Below are 21,525 nucleotides of genomic sequence, written 5' to 3'. Positions count from 1 at the left end.
GCATGTGGGATTTTCCCAGACTGGGGCACGAACCCGTGTCCCCTGCATCGGCCGGAGGACTCTCAACCACTGAGCCACCAGGGAAGCCCTGCAGCATTATTTAAAATAGGCAAGGTATGGAAACAACCTAAGTGTCCGTCAATCGATGAATGGATAAAGAGGATGTGGTATATATATACAATGGAATATTACTCAGCCATGAGAAAGAAGGAAGTGCTGCCATTTGCAACAACATGGATGGACCTTGAGGGCATTATGCTCAGTGAATAAGTCAAAGAAAATACTATATGATATCACTTACATGGGGAAGCTAAAAAAACAGAACTCATAAAAACAGAGAGTAGGAGAGTGGTTACCAGAGATGGGAAGAAGGGGTTAGGTGCACACATGTTAAAAATTATGTCATATTGGAGAATTTACCCCTTTTTCATTATGTAATGCCCCTCTTTCTACTTGTTCTTAAAGATTACGTTTAACAGTTCTTCAAACAGAAAGGAAGTGATAAAAGAAAGGAGCATGAGGAAGAAGAAACAACAGAAAGGGCAAAAATATGGGTTCACACTGCACTTTCCCTTTTCTCATGAGGTTTTTACAACATATCTGATGACTGAAACACTAGAGCAGAAATTGTAATACAGTCTGATGCTCAACACCATGATATTTAAAAATGAGGAAGGAAAAGGGACCTGGATGGATGTGAGGTTTCTACACTTCAAAGTATAAGATGTTGATATAAGTATGCTGCTACAAGTCACACACACACGCACACACACACACACACAGAGTATTACTCAAAGAAACCAAGTAATAAAAATAAACTGTATAAAATAAAATTTAAAAAACTGTATAAAGAGATAATTTCAAAAAGTATAAATAAACCAAGATTGGATACTAAAAAGTGTACAAGTAATTCATGGGGAGGCAATAGAAGGGAGACACAAAGGAATGAGAAATAGAGAAAACAAACAGAAAGCAAAGTGTAAAATAGTCCACTTAAGCACTAACATATCAATAACTACCTTAAAAGTAAATAGTCTAAATACACTATAAAAAGACAGAGATTGGCAGAGTGAATAACACTCACATACACATACACACACACACACACACACACACACACATATCCCAACTATATGCTGATTACAAGAGACATACTTCAAAGTCAATGACATAGGTTGAAAAAGATGGAAAAATATACAACTAATGTTAATCAAAAAAGATCACAAGTAGCTACATTAACATTTGATAAAGTAGACCAGAGCAAAAAATAAAGTAACTACAGGCAAAGAGGGATATTACATAAAGACAAAATGATCACTCCACCAGGAAGACATAATGATCCTAAATGTGTATGGAGCAAACAACAGAGCTGCAAAACACATGAAGTAAAAACTGAGAGAGCTGAAAGGAGAAATAGACAAATCTACAGTTATAATTTGGAACTTCAACACCCCCTTCTCAGTAGTCAATAGAATAACTAGAGAAAAAAATAAGCAAGGATATGAGAGTCTAAACAAGATAATCAACCCACAGGTTCTAATCGACATTTATAGAACACTCCACCAAACAATAGTACAATACACATTTTTTTCTCAAGTGCACATGGAACATTCACAAAATAGTCCATATTTTTGGCCATAAAACAAACCTTAACAAATTTAAAAGAATTGAAATCATATAGAGTATGTTCTGTTATTGTAAAGGAATTAAGCTAGCAATCAATAACAGAAAGACAACAGGAAAATCTCTAAATATGTGAAAATTATACAGTGTATTTCTAAATAATCCCTGCGTCAAATAGAAAGTCTTAAAGGAAATTCAAAAATATGTAGAACTGAATGAAAAGAAAATACAGCATATCAAAATACGTGGAGTGCAGATAAAGAAAGCAGTGCTAGGAGAAACATTTATAGCACTTAGTGTCTACCTCAAGAAACTAGAAGGAAGAAGAGCAAAATAAATTCAAAACAAATAGAAGAAATGGAATTTTAAAAAGAGCAGAAATCAATTAAATTGAAAATAAGGAAATAATAGGAAAAAAACCTGATTCTTCAAAAAATTCAGTAGAATTGATACACCTCTAGCAAGACAGGAAAAATCAAAAGACACAAATCACCAATGACAGAAACAAAGTAAAAAAAATGAAGTAGGGAATATCACCACAGTTCCTACAGCCCTTGAAAAGATAATAAAAGAATAATCCAAACAACTTTACATTCATTAATCAACAGCTTAGAAGAAATGGATCAATTTCTTGAAAACCACAAATTCCCAAAATTCAACCAGGAGGATATAATCTGAATAGCACTCTAACCATTGAAGAAATTGAATTCATAATTTTAAAAGCTACCAGAAAATAAATCTTCAGACCTAGGGGGTTTCACTAGAGAATGCTACCAAACATTTAAACAATTTACACCAATTTTACAAATTTTTTTCCAGAAAATAGAAGAGGAGGGAACACTTCCAAACTTGTTTTATGAAGCCAATATTACTCTGACACTAAAACCAGGCAAAGATAGAAGTATAATAAGAAAGTTACAGACCAGTATCTCTCATGAATTTAGCACAAAAATCTTCAACAAAATATTAGCAAACCAAATCCCATAATGTATAGAAACTATTATACACCATGCCCAAGTGGGATTTATTCCAGGTATGCAAGGCTGTTTGAACATCTGAAAATTAATCAGTGTAATTCACCATATTAACAAATTAAGGAGAAAATTTATAGGATCATATCAGATGATGCCCCTTCTTTCAAAAAAGCATTTAACAAAATCCAATACTTATTCAGTATAAAAATTCTCACCAAGTAAGGACTAGAGGTAAATTAACCCTAACTTGATAAAGAATGTCTACCAAAAAACTTAACTATCATCATACTTAATGGTAAAAGACTCTCCCATTAAGATCAGGAACAAAGCAAGACTGTCCATCTGCTCTAACAACCAGTTACTCAACACAGTACTGAAAATTCTAGCTGCTGCAATAAGTCAAGAAAAGGAAATAAAGGATTAGAACGGAAGAAATAAAACTGTCTCTATTTGCCCATGACATGCTTATCTATGTAGAGAATCCAGGGAACCTACAAGAAAAAAAATAAAATAAAACCATCCCAAACCTTCCCAGAATGAATAAGTAAATTCATCAAAGTTGCAGGACACATGACCAACATACAAAAATTGATCCTGTTCCTATATTCTAGCAATGAACACATGGAAACCAAAATTTAAAATACCGTTCCATTTCAATTGCTCTGAAGAAAATGAAATACCTAGGTGTACATTTAACAAAAAATATACAGGATCTGATTATTACAAAATTCTGATGAAAGAAATCAAAGTATATCTAATTAATTGGAGAGGCATACCTTGTCATGGGCTGGAAAACTAAAAACAATAAATATATCATTTCTCCCAAAATTGATCTATAGACTTAATGTAATTCCTATGAAAATCTCATTAAGATTTTCTGTAGATATAGCAAAGTTATTCTAAAATTATATGGAAAGTCTCAGCCATAAAATAGGTAAAGCAATCTTGACTAAGAAGAATAAGGTTGAATAAATGACTTTACTTGATATTGAAGCTCAATATATAACTACAGTAATCAATATGGTGTGGCATTTGCAGAGGAAAAGACAGACCAATGAAACAGAACAGAGAATTCAGAAGTAGACCCACACAAATATGCTCAAGTAAATTTTGACAGAAATGCAGAAACAACCCAATAAACAATTGTGTTTTCAACAAATGGATATCCCCAGGCAAAAAAAAAAAAATGAGCCTTGATGTAACTGTCACACCTTATGAAAGAATTAACTCAAAAAAGGCCACCAATTTAAAAAATAAAACACAAAACCATAAAAGTTTTTTTCAAATAAGAGAAAATCCTTGGGACCTAGGGCTATGCAGAGTTCTTAGAATTGCCATCAAAAGAATGATCCATAAACAAAAAAGTTTGAGAGACTGGACTTTTTGAAACTTAACTTTTGCTCTGAGAAAGCCCATGTGGAGAGGATGAAAAGATAATGTACAGACTTGAAGAAAATATTTACAAACATATACCCAACAAAGGACTAGATCTATAATACATAAGGAACTCTAGCAAGCAAACAAACAAAACACCCAAATAATCCAATTAGAAAATGGGCAAAATACATGAAGAGGTATTTCACTGGAGAGAATGTGCAGATGGCAAATAAGGACATAAAAGTTGTTTCACATCATCAGTCATCAGGAAAATGCAGATTATAACCACAATGAGATATCACTACACACCTATCAGAATTGCTAAAATAAAATGGTAACAAAACAAAATGCTGTCAGGAATGTGGAGAAACTAGATCACGCATACATTGCTGGTGAGAATGTAAATTGGTACAGCCACTCTGGAAAATAGTTTGTCAGTTCTGAAAAAGCTAAACACCTAATTACCATACAAGCCAGCAATTGCAGTCTTAGGCGTTTATTCCGAGGAATGGAAATTTAGGTTTACACAAATATCTGTACACAAGTGTTCATAGCAGGTTTACTTGTAATACCCCAAAAGTGGAATCAGCCCAGATGTCCTTCAACAGATGAATAGCTGAACAAACTGTGGTACATCCATTCCATGAAATGCCACTCAGCAATAAAATGCTTTGTATTATATGTATTGATACATACAAACTGAATGAATTTACAGGGAATTATACTGAGTGAAAAACATTACAAATTCCAATTCCAAAGGTTATATTTGCATGATTCCATTGATATAACACTTTTGAAATGACAACATTTTAGAAACAGAGGACAGTTAATAGCGGCCAGGGGTAAGGCATGCAGGTTGGAGGGACGTAGTATGGCTATAAAAGGGCAACATTAGGAGTTATTTTAATGATGGAACTATCCACTATCTTGAATGTGGTGGTGAGTACATAAACCTACGCATGTGATAAAACTGTATAGCACTAAACACACGTAAACACACAAATGAATACAAGTAAAATTGGGGAACTCTGAGAAGATTGGTGGATTGTATCAATATCAATATATTGGTTGATATACATATTATACTTTTACAAATGCTGCTATTTGGGAGAAACTGTGTAAAATACACATGAGTTCTCTGTATTGTTTCTTACAATTGCATGTCAATCTACAATTATCTCAATAAACATTTCAATTAAATTTTTATCTGGAAGAGAATGCATAATAACAGGCTTCTAAAAATACAACACACACACACAAAAGAAAACTAAAGGGGATATATCTTACTAGATATCAAGAGGTAATATAAAGCCACAATAATTAAAGAGTGCTATTAGTACAAGAAGTCAGTTGCACCTAATAGAGAATTCATAAACAGAACCACGTATATTTGAGAAATAAGTATATTATGCAGGCAATACTTCATATCACTGGGGAAAGGAAAGGCTAAGTAATAGAAAAATTTGCCATTAATTTAGAAAAATAATAGATCCCTATGTCACACTACACATAAAATAAACCCAGGATGGACTAAAATCAACACGAAAGAACAAAACTATACAACCAGTATTAGACTGAATATAGGAGGATTTTGTAAAGTATATAATTTTAAGGGAGGGAAGAAGTTTCAGAGAAAGACAGAATTAACAGAAAAGGGACAAACTTTTTTTTTTTTTTTCCGGTACGTGGGCCTCTCACTGTTGTGGCCTCTCCCGTTGCAGAGCACAGGCTCTGGACGCGCAGGCTCAGTGGCCATAGCTCACGGGCCCAGCCACTCCGCGACATGTGGGATCTTCCCGGACCGGGGCTCGAACCCGTGTCCTCTGCATTAGCAGGCGGACTCTCAACCACTGCGCCACCAGGGAAGCCCGACAAACTCTTTTTAAGGAATCATTTGCATACAAATTATATATCAAACAATTGTCTTTATAAAAATAAATGTGAAAAGACCACAGTTTGTAAAAGTTCCTTGGCAGTCACTTTTTTGTGACACCTAGAAAACAATCAAATTGCCCAGGTAAACTGATGAATTTGCCTTCATAGACAGGTGACTCTATTATAAAACAGGATTCTACCCTAACATATGACTCTGTGGGTCTGACAACACCCAGGTTGTAGTGAACAGCTCTGTTCTGGTCACATAGTCCCTTGATGTGCTATGGTCAGGCACTCAGTAGTCTGCCTGGAGCTGCTTTTTGCAGACAGTGCAGTCTTTCTCCAGAAACCTAGAGGTCTGCACTGTGTCCCACTGGGGTTTGCCAGAAAGCCCTCACGGAATTCTTGTTTACTCAGGATACCCTGTGGTACCCTCAAGTAAACTGTGGGATATGCTGGGTTCAAGTGGGAGTGTTGTTTATATCATTTTGAATTTGTTGCAGAGCTCTCTCTTGTACCAGGTCTTCTGTGGCACCCAATAAATGTGTCAGAAAGTATTCTTAAGTGAAACGTACACTGTCTCCAAAGTCTGAAGCAGCCTACCTAGTGCTGTGCTCTTTGTCTCCATGGGAAGAAGTGCAAGGATTTATCTTATACATCTTTGAGGGGATGTTCTGGAAAGCTTCAAACCATTAGATTTCTAAACTTTTCACTTATGGGATAGGCCCTTGAGTCTTTGTAGGGTTGTTATCTGTTCTCTGAAGTATATGTGTCTGGTATTCAGAGTACTTGCCACTTCCTGTTCACCTGGTCCAACTAACATGGCATTATGAATATAGTGGAACAGGTTATATTCTGCACAAGGGTGCAATCAAGATCCCTTTGGACTGCATTACGACAAATAGTGGGAGAGTTAATACAACCCTGGCGCAAAACCATGAATGTGTTTTTCTGTCTGTTCCAAGTAAATGTTCATTTGCATACTGCTTTGATCTTCTTTCCTGATGGGATTGAAAAGAATGAGTTTGCCATAACAAGAGCTGCATATCATCGGCCTGGGGCACTGCTGATCAGTCTGGTAAAGAGACCAACCCAGTACAGAAACTATAATTGGAGCTTCCTCTTAGTTGAGTTGTGCAGTCCACCATCAACAGTCATGGTTTCTGCAAGGTCCAGACTGGTGAATTGAATGGAATAATGGATGACTGCCATATTGGCACCTTTAACTTTTTGATATTGGCCTAATTTCTGCCATTAGATTTAAGATGCAGCATTGTTTCTGATTTACTATCTTGGCTCAGGCAGGAGGCAGCTTCAGAGATTTCCGTTTGGCCATTCCTACAATTATGACTCTCCCAACAGGTCAAGAAACCAATCTAATGATTCTGTCAAGCTGAAAATTACATCCATTTTGATGATGCCCTCAGTGGGACTAGGAAAATGACCACATAGTAGATGCCTGGACCTAGTGAACCCACTGTGGTGCAGTCTTGGACCAGAACTCAACTTATTATCTAACCTCTGTATAATCTACTTTAATCGGGTGTCATGATAATGTTTGGGGTCCCTGGTACCAGTGTCAGTTCAGATGCTGTATCTGAAGAAAGAGTGCTGTATTCCCTTTTCCACAGCGTGAAATTACTCTGCAACTGTAGGACCCTTTGGGTGAAGAAGTGGGAAAACCACTACTGTATCTCTAAGGTGTTCCAGGGCTCTTCCTCAAGGCAATCCTCCATCAATGGACTCTAGGTCTGAAACCAGGTTCAAGTCTGGAAACAGTGTAAGGGATTATGATTCTTTTAATTGCAGCAGCTGATATCAATCTTTTCCTTATCCAACCATAACATTTTTGATTATATAGATCAAGAAATACCCTAGTTGGTTACCTATCCATCTATTTCACCCCTAGGAACACTGGCTTTGCAGTATGGCAATTATGTCCACCTTGCCTATCACTGTCTTGCATGCTGTCACTTGGCTTCTGATATTTCAGGATCCTTTCATCTTGATTGTCATTAGGGAGTCCATTTCTATAGTAGCAACCCCAGCCCATAGGAGATAGTCACCGCTGAGCTTCTTAATGCTTCTAGTGACCCCTTCACTAGAATTATTATTGTTTTAGTGAAGGGAGTGTCCTCTAGACCCTCTTGGGCAGCATAGTCAACTGCTGAGTTCCATGGTCTTGTATAATAAATCTAGTCTAGCATGCTCACACTTTGAACCACTTGACCTCTTCCTCAGTACTTTGCTAGGGTAATTATGGCACCTCCACCTATTTTGTAATAGGCTACCATTTCCCCCCCAAGTTTCATGGAGTTATTCCAGCAATATGTTAAGACCAATCTCAGGTGTCCTTGGCAGGATGTTAAGTTATGTGTCATAGGAGAGTGTGCCATATCAACAAACTCCATACCCAGCCCTATACTCTGTTCAGCACTGTCAAGATCCATTTCCAGGAGTGTTCTCCCAGTTCTTGCTGATACTATTCTAGCTATTCTGTAGCTCTTCTGTGAAATACCTCTTTACTTCTGAAGGCTAGGCAGTGCTTCCATGGCTGAGCCATGTGGCAACTTGACTATAATTATTGATCTAAAAGTAGTGGTGGCTGAAGGATAAAAACTTGAGGAAGGCAAGCAACATTTTAAGAGGCATTTGTCTTAGGTAAAGTCTTTGCCTAGTCTCTAGCCAAAGGAGGGCTGCTATACTCCTGCATGAAGGAGCGGGCCTCTTTTGCCAACACAGACAGTTCTGAGGATTCAGAAGTTTCAAAGTTCTCAAATATGGTCAGCATTACCCTGATACCAAAGCCAGAAAAGGACACTACAATAAAAGAAAATTACAGACCAATATGCCCGATGAATATAGATGCAAATATTTTCAACAAAATAGTAGCGAATTGAATTCAACAACACATTAAAAGGATTATACTCCATGACCAAGTGGGATGTAAGAATGGTTCAATGTACACAAATCAATAAATGTGATTAATATGAATTTTATCATTCAAAGAAAAATTATATTATCATCTCAATTTTGCAGAAAATGCATTTGACAAAACACAACATTCTTTTATGATTAAAACCCTCAACAAATTGGGTATAGAAGGAATATACCTCAGTATAATAAAGGCCATATATGACAAACCCACCTTAACATTATATTCAATGGCAAAAACTTAAAAGCTTTTCCTCTAAGATCAGGAACAAGACAAGGATGCCCACTCTCACCACTCTTATTCAACATAGTACTGGAAGTCCTAGCTAGAGCAAATAGCCAAGACAAAGAAATAAAAGGCATCCAAATCAGAAAGGAAGAAGTAAAATTGTCATTATTTTTAGTTGATGTGATCTTATATACAGAAAATTCCAAAAACTCAACTAAAAACTGTTGGAAAAATCAACAAATTCAGTAAAGATGTAGGATATAAAATAAACATACAGCAATCAAATGTATTTCTATATACTAACAATGAAATATCTGAAAAATAAATAAACAACCCCAGTCACAAGAGCATCAAAAACAATAAAATACTTAGGAATAAGTTTAATATAGGAAGTGAAAGATCTGTACAATGAAAACTACTTGATGAAAAAACTGAAGAAGAAACAGACAAATGGAAAGATATCTTCTGTTCATGGATAAAAAGAATTGATATTATTAAAATGTCCATACTACCTGAAGTCAGCTATAGATTCATTGCAATCCCTATAAAAATTTCAAGGGCATTTTACACAGAAATAGAAAAAACCATTCTAAAATTTGTGTGTAACCACAAAAGACCCTGAATAGCCAAAGCAGTCCTGAGAAAGAACAAAGCCAGAGGCATCACACTTCCTGATTTCAAACTATTCTACAAAACTATAATAATTAAAACACTATGGTGCTGGCATAAAGATAGACACATAGAGCAACGGAACAGAATAGAGAGCTCAAAAATTAAACCTCCACTTATATGGTTAACTAACATTTGACATGGGAGCCAAGAACACTTAGTGGAGAAAAGATAGTCTCTTCAACAAATAGCCTTGGCAAAACTGGATAACCACATGCAGAACAATGAAATTTGATCCCTACCTTACCCCATTATCAAAAATGCACTTGAAATGGATCAAAGACTTAAACATAAGACACGATAACATAAATCTCCTAGAAGAAGACACAGAGAATAATCTCTTTTACATTGGTCTGGGCACTAGTTTTTTTGATATATGACCAAAAGCACAGGCAACAAAAGAAAAAAATCAACAAGTGGGACTACATTAAGCTCAAAAGCTTCTGCATGGCAAAATAAACAATCAACAAAATGAAAAGGCAACCTATAAAATATGAGAAAAATATTTGCAAACCACATACAAGATAACGGGATAGGTCCTTCACTTCCTAGTTTAAATTTACTCCTAAGTATTTTATTGTTTTTCATGCTCTTGTGACTGGGATTGTTTTCTTCATTTCTTTTTCAGATATTTTATTGTTAATGTTTAGAAATGTAACTGATTTCTGTATGTTTATTTTATACCCTACAACTTTACTGAATTTCTTTATTAGTTCCAACAATTTTTGGTTGAGTTTTTAGAATTTTCTATAAGATCACATCATCTGCAAATAATGACAAGTTGATACTCCAAATATCCAACATATATAAAGAACTCATACAACACAATAACAAAAAAGAACAAACAATCTGATTAAAAAATGGACAAAGGACCTGAATAAACGTTTTTCCAAAGAAGACACAGAGATGGCCAAGAGATACATGAAAATATACTCAGCATTACTAATCACCAGGGAAATGAAAACCAAAACTGCAATGAGATATCACCTCACACCTGTAAGAATGGCTATCAAGAAGACAAGAGAGAACAGATGCAGAGATAAGGGGAACGCTTGTACACTGTTGGTGGAAATGTAAATTGGTTCAGCCAGTATAGAAAACAGTATGGTGATTTCTCAAAAATTAAAAACAGAACTTCCAGGAAACAATTCTATTTGCTGTCACATCAAAAAGAATAAAATACCTAGGAATAAACCTAAGGAGGCAACAGATCTGTACTCCAAAAACTGTATCATTGATGAAAGAAACTGAAGACGACACAAACAGCTGGAAAGATATATCATGTTCTTGGATTGGAAGAATCAATATTGTTAAAATGACTATACTATCCAAGGCAATCTACAAATTCAATGCAATCCCTATCAAATTACCAATGGCATTTTCCACAGAACTAGAACAAAAAATTTTTAAATTTGTATGGAAACACAAAAGATCCCAAATAGCCAAAACAATCTTAAGAAAGAAAAGCTGACCTGGAGGAATCAGGCTCCCTAACTTCAGACTATAATACAAAGCTACAGTTATCAAAACAGTATGGTACTGGCACAAGAACAGACATATGGACCGATGGAACAGAACAGAAAGCACAGAAATAAACCCATGTATGTATGGTCAATTAATCTACAACAAAGGAGGCAAGAATATACAATAGAGACAAGACAGTCTCTTCAAAAAGTGGTGCTGGGAAAACTAGACAGCTACATGTAAAAGAATGAAATTAGAACATTCTCTAACACTATATACAAAAATAAACTCAAAATGGATTAAAGACCTAAATGTAAGACCAGATACTATAAGATTCCTAGAGGAAAATGTAGCCAGAACACTCTTTGACATACATCGCAGAATTATTTTTTTGGATTTGTCTCCTAGAGTAAAGGAAATAAAAACAAAAATAAACAAATTGTATCTAATTAAACTTAAAATCTTTTGCACAGCAAAGGAAATGATAAACAAAACGAAAAGCCAACCTATGGACTGGGAGAAAATATTTGCAAAAGATGCTACCAACAAGGGATTAATTTCCAAAATATACAAACAGCTCATACAACTCAGTATCAAAAAAACAAACAACCCAAACAAAAAATGGACAGAACAGACATTTCTCCAAAGAAGACATACAGATGGCCAACAGGCACATGAAAAGATGCTCAATATCACTAATTTTTAGAGAAATGCAAATCAAAACTACAATGAGATATCATCTCACACCAGTCAGAATGGACACCATCAAAAAATCTACAAACAATAAATGCTGGAGAGGGTGTGGAGAAAAGGGAACCCTCTTGCACTGTTGGTGGGAATGTAAATTGATACAGCCACTATGGAGAACAGTATGGAGGTTCCTTAAAAAACTAAAAATAGAACTACCATACGACTCAGCAATCCCACTATTGGGCATATATCCTGAGAAAACCATAATTCAAAAAGAGTCATGTACCACAATGTTCATTGCAGCTCTATTTATAATAGCCAGGACATGGAAGCAACCTAAGTGTCCATCGACAGATGAATGGATAGAGACGATGTGGCACATATATACAATGGAATATTACTCAGCCATAAAAAAGAATGAAATAATGCCATTTGCAGCAACATGGATGGACCTAGAGATTACCTAGAGATTATCATATTAAGTGAAATAAGTCAGACAGAAAGACAAATATCCTATGATATCACTTACATGTGGAATCTAAACCAATGATACAATGAACATATTTACAAAATAGAAACAGACTCACAAGACATAGAAAACAAACTCATGGTTACCAAAGGAATAGCAAGTCGGGGGTGGGGGAGAGATACACTACGAGTTTGGGATTAACATATACACATTCCTATATATAAAATAGATAAACAACAAGGAGCTACTGTATAGCACAGAGAACTATACTCAATATCTTGTAATAACCTATAATGGAAAAGAATCCAGAAAAGAAATATTTATATGTACAACTGAATCACTTTGCTGTACACTTGAAACTAACAGAACATTGTAAATTAACTATACTTCAATTTAGAACATCCATATGATCTAGCAGTCCCATTTCTGGGTATATGTCCAAGCGAAATGAAAACAGGAACTCTAAGAGATATCTGCACTCCCATGTTTATGCCAGCATTATTCACAATAGCCAGGATATGGAAACAACCCAAATGCCCATTAAGGAATGAATAGATAAAGAATACAAACACACACACAGGAATATTATTCAGCCATGAGAAAGAAGGAAATCTTGCCATTTGTGAAAACATGGATGGGACTTGAGGACATGAAGCTGAGATAAGTCAGACAGGGAAAAACAAGTACTGGATGGTATCACTCACGTGTGGAATCTAAAAGAAGTTGAACTCATAAAAACAGAGAGTAGAATGGTGGTCCCCAGCGACTGGAGGGCAGTTTTGGTGGAACTGGGGGGATGTTGTTTAAGGGTACAAACTTGGAACTAGTAGATAAATAAGTCCTGGAGATCTAATGCACACCTTAGTGATTATAGATAACAAGACTGTATTGCAAACTTCAAAGTTGCTAAGAGACCAGATCTTAATTATTCTCACCCCCCTAAAAAAGGAATGATAATTATGTGATGTAATAGACGTGTTAGCTGATGCTATGTTCATAATCACACTGCAATATATAAATGTATCTAATCAACACATTGTACACTTTAAACTTACACAAAGTTATGTGTCGATTATATCTTCATAAAAATAAATTAAAAATTCTTTTCAGTTGCATTTACTCTGATGTATGTCCCCAGCCTTGTTCTCAGCATCCCACTCCTTCTCTTTCAGGACCATGACCATGAGTAGAATTGCTGAGGACATCAGAGTAAACACAATTAGACTTGCTAGAGCTGTGCATTCACACACACACACACACACACACACACACACACACACTTTACTTATTTATTTTGGTAAATTTATAATTGTTAGAAACAGATCCTAGAGCTAATTTTCAGTCCCAACGTTTGCAGGAGATGAAATCTCTTTAAACGTTGCCAAATAAGTTTTCTTATTTCTACACTATGCCTCAAGTTGATAACTGACTGACCTGAGGCTAGAATTTTCTTCCTTCAATTTGTCAGTAGCACCTAACAGTAGCCACCAAATTTCAGAGTCTTTACAATTATTACCGTTCCCATATCTTTCAAATACCAGCCATCCTATACAAGTGCATTTTTTCCCACTTGTATCCCCTCCCAATTGACCACAGGTAAGAGACTTAGTAATTGATACTACAGCATGTGGGGATTATCACCCCAAATTACCATTAATAATAGGGTCTCTGCTGTCATCTGGACAACGAACAATACAATTCCAAAACCCTATTCTCAGAACCTGCTTCCTAAGACCATTTCTGATGCTCTTAGTTGGGTTCTTGCAGAAGCAGACCTCAAGACAAAGATTGGAATGCAATGAGTTTACTCAGGAGATACCAGGAATCAGTAGTAGGAGAAAAGAGAAGAATGTGGCCAATAATGGGTACATTATCACAAGAGGTATAACTGTGAATAACTAGAGCTTAATCCTGAAGGGGAACTCCAGAAAATTGTGTAAATGTGTGCCTTAGAGTTTGCCACAGAAGGGACTGTTTATATACCAACTTCCAGCAGTCATTGTGAGAGTGTTAGTTTTCTAGCACTTTTGACTGCTAATGGGTGCAGGGTTTCCTTCTGGAGTGATGAAAATATTCTGGAAATGGATAGTGGTGATGGTTGCCCAAACTTGAGAATATACTAAAAAACACTAAATTATATACTTTAGTTTTTATTATAGGTGAATTATACCTCATATAGTATTGATATATCCAAATTGTCACTTCAGATAAAATGGATGTAGGTTTAATACATTCTGTTGAATAGTTAACCATAGATAGGGATGTTCCACAGTTAATTCAACCATTTATCTACTGATGGACAGTGAGATTATTTATTGCTTTTTTGTCTCTACAAAATATTTGTCTATATTTATTCCTGTTTATTTGTGCTTTTATTGTATAGAGAAGATTCCAGATAGGGCCATTTCTGGCCAGTTTTTAGCAGATGCATTAAATTACCTTGCAAAAATTTAAAAATTCACATTCCTACCAGCAATATATGAGAGTGCTCACTTCCGTACACTCTCACCAAATTTCTTTTTTCCACTTTGAGAGGTAACAATTACTTTTTATTTCCACTTGAGATTCAGTATTTTTAAATGTCTATTGGCCTTTCTCAGTTCCTACTTCTCCTATCATTTGTCAGTACATATTACTATATAAAAGCTGTTAAATGTTATCATGTGCCACATCAGATATTTTTCTGCTTTATTCTGTCGGTGTAATGAATTATATCGATTATTTCCTAATCATTATATTTGGAATAAAATCTCTTTGGCCATATATGCTGTGATTTGAATAATTCAAATTTCTATTTTCACTTACAATATTTATATTCCTACTTGTAAATAATATTGATCTAGAGTTTTCTTTTTAGTTATATTTATCTAGTTTTATTATTTAGCCTGCCCTGGCTTCATAAATATGACCTGTGGGATCTCCTCACCTTTTTCTGTAAATAGTTAAAATAACAGGAACCACCTGTTCTTTGAGGCTAGACAGTTGTCAGTGATAAGTCTCTGGTCCTGGTGCCTTTCTAAATGGCAGATCTTGAGCTATGTTTGTAATTTCTCTTATGTGTAATTGTTTATTCAACTTTCTATTACTTCTTAAGTGAACCTGGGTTATTTACATTTTGCTAGAAAATCATACTTTTCCTTAAGATTGCTGTATAGTTTACATATTCTTTTACAATTTTTAAAATGTCTTTCCCTCTTTTCCAATTCCTAATGTTGTATGTTTTCATTAGGTTTTGCCCTTAACTAGGGTTTTGCCCTTAATTAGGTTTCCCAGGGTTAATTAATTAAATTTAAGCATCAACTTTGTTTTTATCTCTTTTTTAGTTGTTTTTCTTTCATTAATTTCATGAATTCTTTCCTCCTATTCTCTTTAGGTTTATTGCTTTTGTTTTCTATTTGTTCAGTAGCATGTTTAGTTTATTTTCAGTCCATTTGAAATAAAACACTGAGTTATTTTCGTTTGAATACAGATTTACTATCTCTCATAATTTTTCTGATAAAGAGTATTCTCATTTTTACTACTTTATAGATAATTTTCCATTTCCATTTTCTTTATCTTTGCTTGCAGGATGGTTTAAAAGAGTTTTTAAATACTCTTTTTAAACTGAAAGAGAAATACATGTCCATGGGATCACACTCAAACAGTATAAACGGCTACACTGAAACAAGCAAGTCTATCTCCCAGCACAGACCCCCTACTCCTCTCTGGTCATAACTAATATTATCAGATTCTGGTGTTTCCTTTTAGTAATATGAATATACTGTACAAATACATGTTTTGAAAACTATTCCTTAACTCCTAGTTTAATTCATTAGGAGGCTTCTCAAGGCCATTTGTATGACAGATTTGAAGAGCATAAGCCTTGTCTCTCATCCTTTACTGCCTGCTTCCACCTGCCAACAATATTTCTACAGTTCAAATCTAAGAAAGGGCCATAGACTGGACTCACTTGGCTTTCTAAATTTGTGAATTTCTGATAATGGTTTTATTTTCTTTGCTGTGGAAGACGAATTATGCTGTCCCAGCCTCTTGATCTCACGCATACTGGTGAGAATTAATGATTTCCTTAAATTCATCTGTTAAGCATCTAAGTGATGGCCCCCGCTCTTGGCTCCTCTGGCTTATATCTTGCGGTGGTAATGCCAAGAGGTATGTGCAATGTTGTAGCCCATAAGCTCCATCTGTCTTTTTCCCCAAACCACCACAAATAAATAATTATTCTAAGTAAAATCTATGCTTACCTTGAAAGAAGGCTCCAAAGGCAAATTCTCCAGCAGACTCTGCTTCATCCAGATTGTCAAACCTAAACACCTGCTGTGGTAGGCAAGTCCTGAAATGGCTCCTAATGAGCTCCGTGGCCTGTTATGTTCTTGTGTAATTCCCTCTGTGTGTGTGTGAGCTGAAGGAGGTTGCCATACTGCAGAGACCCACATGGCAAGGAACTGAGGGCAGCCTCTAGCCAATAGCGAGCAAGAAACCGAAGACCTCTGTTCAACATCCTGCAAAGAACTGCATCCTGCCAGCTACCCGAGTGAGCTTCTCATCCTTCTGAGTCAAGCCTTCATGTGACTGCAGCATTCTCAGAGACCCAGTGTCAAGAGAACCCAGTTAAGCTGTGCTCAAACTCCTGACACACAGAAACTGGCACCAATAAATATTGTTGCTTTTAGCCACTAAGTTTTAGGGTAATGTTTTATGAAGCAATAAATAGACCTGTGTTTCAGAAATTCCTTATAAAATGGTGATTACTGGGATTTGCTTTTTCAGATAATTGGTCTGGAAAAGAGTTATGTGCCCCATCAAACCTCAAGCACCCTGTTCCCATCAGCCCATGCTTTCTGAAAAAACCACAGGTGCAGATTTTGGAGATAGAAAAAACAAAAAAAATGATAATTTAAATGTGATCAGGGAGAGAATAGAACTTAAAAAAATATTACCACTACATGCCTATTAGAATGGCTAAGATAAAAAATACCAACAATACCAAGTCCTGAAGAAGATACAGACCAACTTGATCTCTTTGTTGGTTAGACTGTAAAACGGCATTAGCCACTTTAGAAACCATTTTTGCAGGGTTTTTTTTAACCAAGTTAAACACACTTACTGTGTTACTGAGTCCAAGCTCGCTCTGCTGGCCATACAACAGGCCAATGAATCGGAGATGAGTTGCTGAAGCAAGGAATACGACTTTATTCGGAAAGCCGGCAGACCGAGAAGATGGTAGACTAGTGTCTCTGAAGAACCATTTTATGGGGGTCTGGATGCCAGTTTCTTTAATATAATCAGAGAGGCAGAGGCGGTGAGGAAGTAAAGTAAAAACGGACATCAGTCTTGAAAAACATCTCCTGGAATGGCCAGCCTCAGGCAGGGAATGTGTTAATTTCTTCTTTTCTGCGGGATCCACAGGTGGGCAGGGTCAGATTGTCTCCCTGTGAGCTGAACAAAGGCACTTTAGTTTAACATTCAGGCAGAGGGGCAGGGTTCCCAAAAGCAATGAAAAGCAAAGGTTAAAGTCAAAGAAACAGATCGAACATGGAGTCCGATTTAGCTCTTCCCTGTTACAACTGCATTGCCCAGCCATCACATTTATGGGTATTTATTCTATAGAAATGAAAGCTTTGTTCATACAAAAACCTATACATGGATGTTTATAGTAACTTTATATGAAATAGCCCAAACCTGACCTGGTATATTAGCCAGCATTCTCCAGACAACAGAACCAATAGGACATAGGATATATATATATATGAATGTGTATATATATATATATATATATATAAATTTTGTTTTGAGGAGTTGACTCATGCAATTATGGCGAATGGCAAGTTTAAAATCTGCAAGGTGGGATGGTAGGCTGGAACCAGGAAAAGCCAGTATTGCAATTAAAGTCCAAAGGCTGTCTGCTGGCAAAATTCTCCTTTGTTTGGGGAAAGTCAGCCTTTTGTTATATTTAAGTCTTTAACTTATTAATGAAGCCCACCCACATCATGGAGGGCAATATGCTTTGCGCAGAGTCCACTGATTTAAATGTTAATTTCATCCAAAACCACCTTCATAGAAAAATCCAGAATATTTGACCACATATCTGGCACTGTGGACCAGGCAACTTGACATATAAAATTAACTACCATAAGTCCACTCCTTGTCAACTTTATATACACACACATATACATTCATAACAAAGTAAGGGGGAAGTACTCATGATAATTATAGTTCTTGCTTCTGTAAATAGTCACGTGGTCATAGCTGGTATTCATAATTACCTTCTTCCACTACCCATTCTGTATTCCTTTTGCCCTCAGCAAACATCTCAGATGGTTATACTTCCCTACCTGGTAAGATGACCCAAATCTCCATTCCAGAAGGGTCTGGGCCATTAGTAGTGCTGCCTGGGTTGGATTTTCCATTGATTTTCCATCAATTTTAATCACAGAGCTTAGTAAATAAGGGATGCCCCAAGGGATCTCCTGGGGCATATCCCTAGGAAGGGATGCTCTTCCATAAACCCATTGTGAAGTCCTAGTCCGATTTCCCCTTGGTAGTCAGAATTGATTACCCAAATGAGTACAGTAACTGCTTTCCTGGCTTATTGATTCAAAGGCATGCAGAGCCCAAAGTGGCTAGGTGGGAGTCTTAATTTCCAGTTCAATAGAATTATTGTTGTGTCTCCTGGTGGAAGCATTATTTCCTTTGATGCTAAGAACTCCAGGACAGCAAAGTATAGGGTCACAGAAATAGGAAGCAAAAATTTTGCTAGTGAGTCAGTAGGAGTAATGATGAGTGGTACCACTCCCATTTCCACCCCTTGATTCCTGGTCCTGTGAATCCTGGTTATGGGAAAAATTGCATCATATAGTGGACCAGTGTCTAAAATAGGGAGCATACAGTGGAGATTAATTTCCAGAAAAAAAACTAGGTCCTAAGCCAAAGAAACATGTCAAGACAACAGGAAGACGTTTTGCACCCTCAGTTTGAACAGTAGTGACCTGAGAAGACATTGTAGGAAAATGCAAACTTCATTTATATTTTTTACATTTATTCTCTTTTATTAAATCTCATCCCCAAATACGCAGAGTGCTTTAAGTAGGTTCAGGTAGGTAAGTGGTATATTTTTCCAGCTTCTGGAGAGGGGTGGGGCACAAGCCAAGGGAAGTCTCCAATAACCCTCTACTAACGGCTCTGGGTTTCTCGTGCCAGGGTTAGCATTAACAGAGAGTGACATTCTCTCTCCTGTAAACCATGAGTACAAGGAGGCAGGAGGGCACCACCTTCTTTTCACTTATTCTCAATGATGATATCCTAGGAGGAAGGAAAACAGAATGGCAGAAAGTGTTGGAAGGGGTTGATGTCAAGACTGCAGTTTTGTGGACCAGGTGTGTTTAAGAGAAAAGAAGGAAATTGAGGACTGGACTGTGGAGAGGAAATCCTTGCAGTGGAGAGGAAATCTGTGCAGTGCTCACCATTCCATAGTGAGTAGGAAAAAAATCAAATTTGTATTTTTAAAAATGAAAAGGTAAGCCAAGAGGTTTTTTTTTTTTTAAACAATCATCTATTTGATGAAACCTTGTCAGATAGGCAAGAAAAAACTCATTTTTATTGTTATGTTACATTAAGTCACTCATAAATTTTATGTTAATACCAAATGCAGTTATCTGCACAGGAATGTGGGAATTAAAAATAGCAACTCCTGTGCCCATTTATTTTTATTTCATGAACCCTTCTGAACATAGATAGAAAAGGGCTCTTTCAAAACATTTTCTAGTACTCCTCCCTTCTGCTTGGTTTTAAGTTATGAGGATACTCAGAGGCTTTCTCATGTGGCTGTTGATTTCTTAAAGCTGTTTTCACTTTGGACCATCTAAATGAAGTTGTTCTACCTGGTAGAATCCTGCATAACTTTGAGAAGTAATTACTTTAGGCAAAACTTTTAACAGGAAATTAAGGGCCAGTGTTAAAGAATAAAACTTACCCCTTCCTCTGTCCCATATTCTGAAACACACATAATCATGACAACTTTTGCTTATAGCAGCCATGGCTGCTAGGCTTATTTTGTAATTTCCCAGGATATGAATGTCACTCACAGACGATTGCTTTGTTGTTGTTGTGTTATTGTTGATTTTTTAAAATCTTTATTGCAGTATAATTGCTTTACAATACTGTGTTAGTTTCTGCTTTATAACAAAGTGAACCAGCTATACATATACATATATCCCCATATATCCTCCCTCTTGAATCTCCCTCCCACCCTCGCTATCCCACCCCTCTAGGCAGTCACAAAGCACTGAGATGATCTCCCTGTGCTATGCAGCTGCTTCCCACTAGCTATCTATTTTACATTTATATAAGTCCATGCCACTCACTTCATCGCAGCCTATACCCTTCCCACTCCCCCTGTCCTCAAGTCCATTCTCTACAGCTGCGTCTTTATTCCTGTCCTACCCCTAGGTTCTACATAACCTTTTTTTAAACTTTTTTTTAGATTCCATATATATGGGTTAGCATACGGTATTTGTTTTTCTCTTTCTTACTTCACTCTGTATGACAGACTCTAGGCCCATCCACCTCACTACAAATAACTCAATTTCATTTCTTTTTAAGGCTGAGTAATATTCCATTGTATATATGTGCCACATCTTTATCCATTCATCTGTCGATGTACACTTAGGTTGCTTCCATGTCCTGTTTATTGTCAATAGAGCTGCAATGAACATTTTGGTACATGACTCTTTTTGAATTATGGTTTTCTTAGGGTATATGCCCAGTAGTGGGATTGCTGGGTCGTATGGTAGTTCTATTATTAGTTTCCTAAGGAACCTCCATACTGTTCTCCATAGTGGCTGTATCAATTTACATTCCCACCAGCAGTGCAAGAGGGTTCCCTTTTCTCCACACCCTCTCCACCATTTATTGTTTATAGATTTTTTGATGATGGCCATTGTGACCGGTGTGAGGTGATACCTCCTTGTAGTTTTGAATTGCATTTCTCTAATGATTAGTGATGTTGAACATTCTTTCATGTGTTTGTTGGCAATCTGTATATCTTCTTTGGAGAGATGTCTATTTAGGTCTTCTGCCCATTTTGGGATTGGGTTGTTTTTTTGACATTGAGCTGCATGAGCTGCTTGTAACTTTTGGAGATGAATCCTTTGTCAGTTTCTTCATTGCAAATATTTTTTCCCATTCTGAGGGTTGTCTTTTCATCTTGTTTATGATTTCCTTTG

Source organism: Neophocaena asiaeorientalis, unplaced genomic scaffold (genome assembly GCF_003031525.2).
Source record: "Neophocaena asiaeorientalis asiaeorientalis breed wild unplaced genomic scaffold, Neophocaena_asiaeorientalis_V1.1 scaffold174, whole genome shotgun sequence".
Lineage (NCBI taxonomy): Eukaryota > Metazoa > Chordata > Mammalia > Artiodactyla > Phocoenidae > Neophocaena > Neophocaena asiaeorientalis.
The sequence above is the reverse complement of the archived record's forward strand: the minus strand, read 5'-3'. Positions refer to the sequence as shown.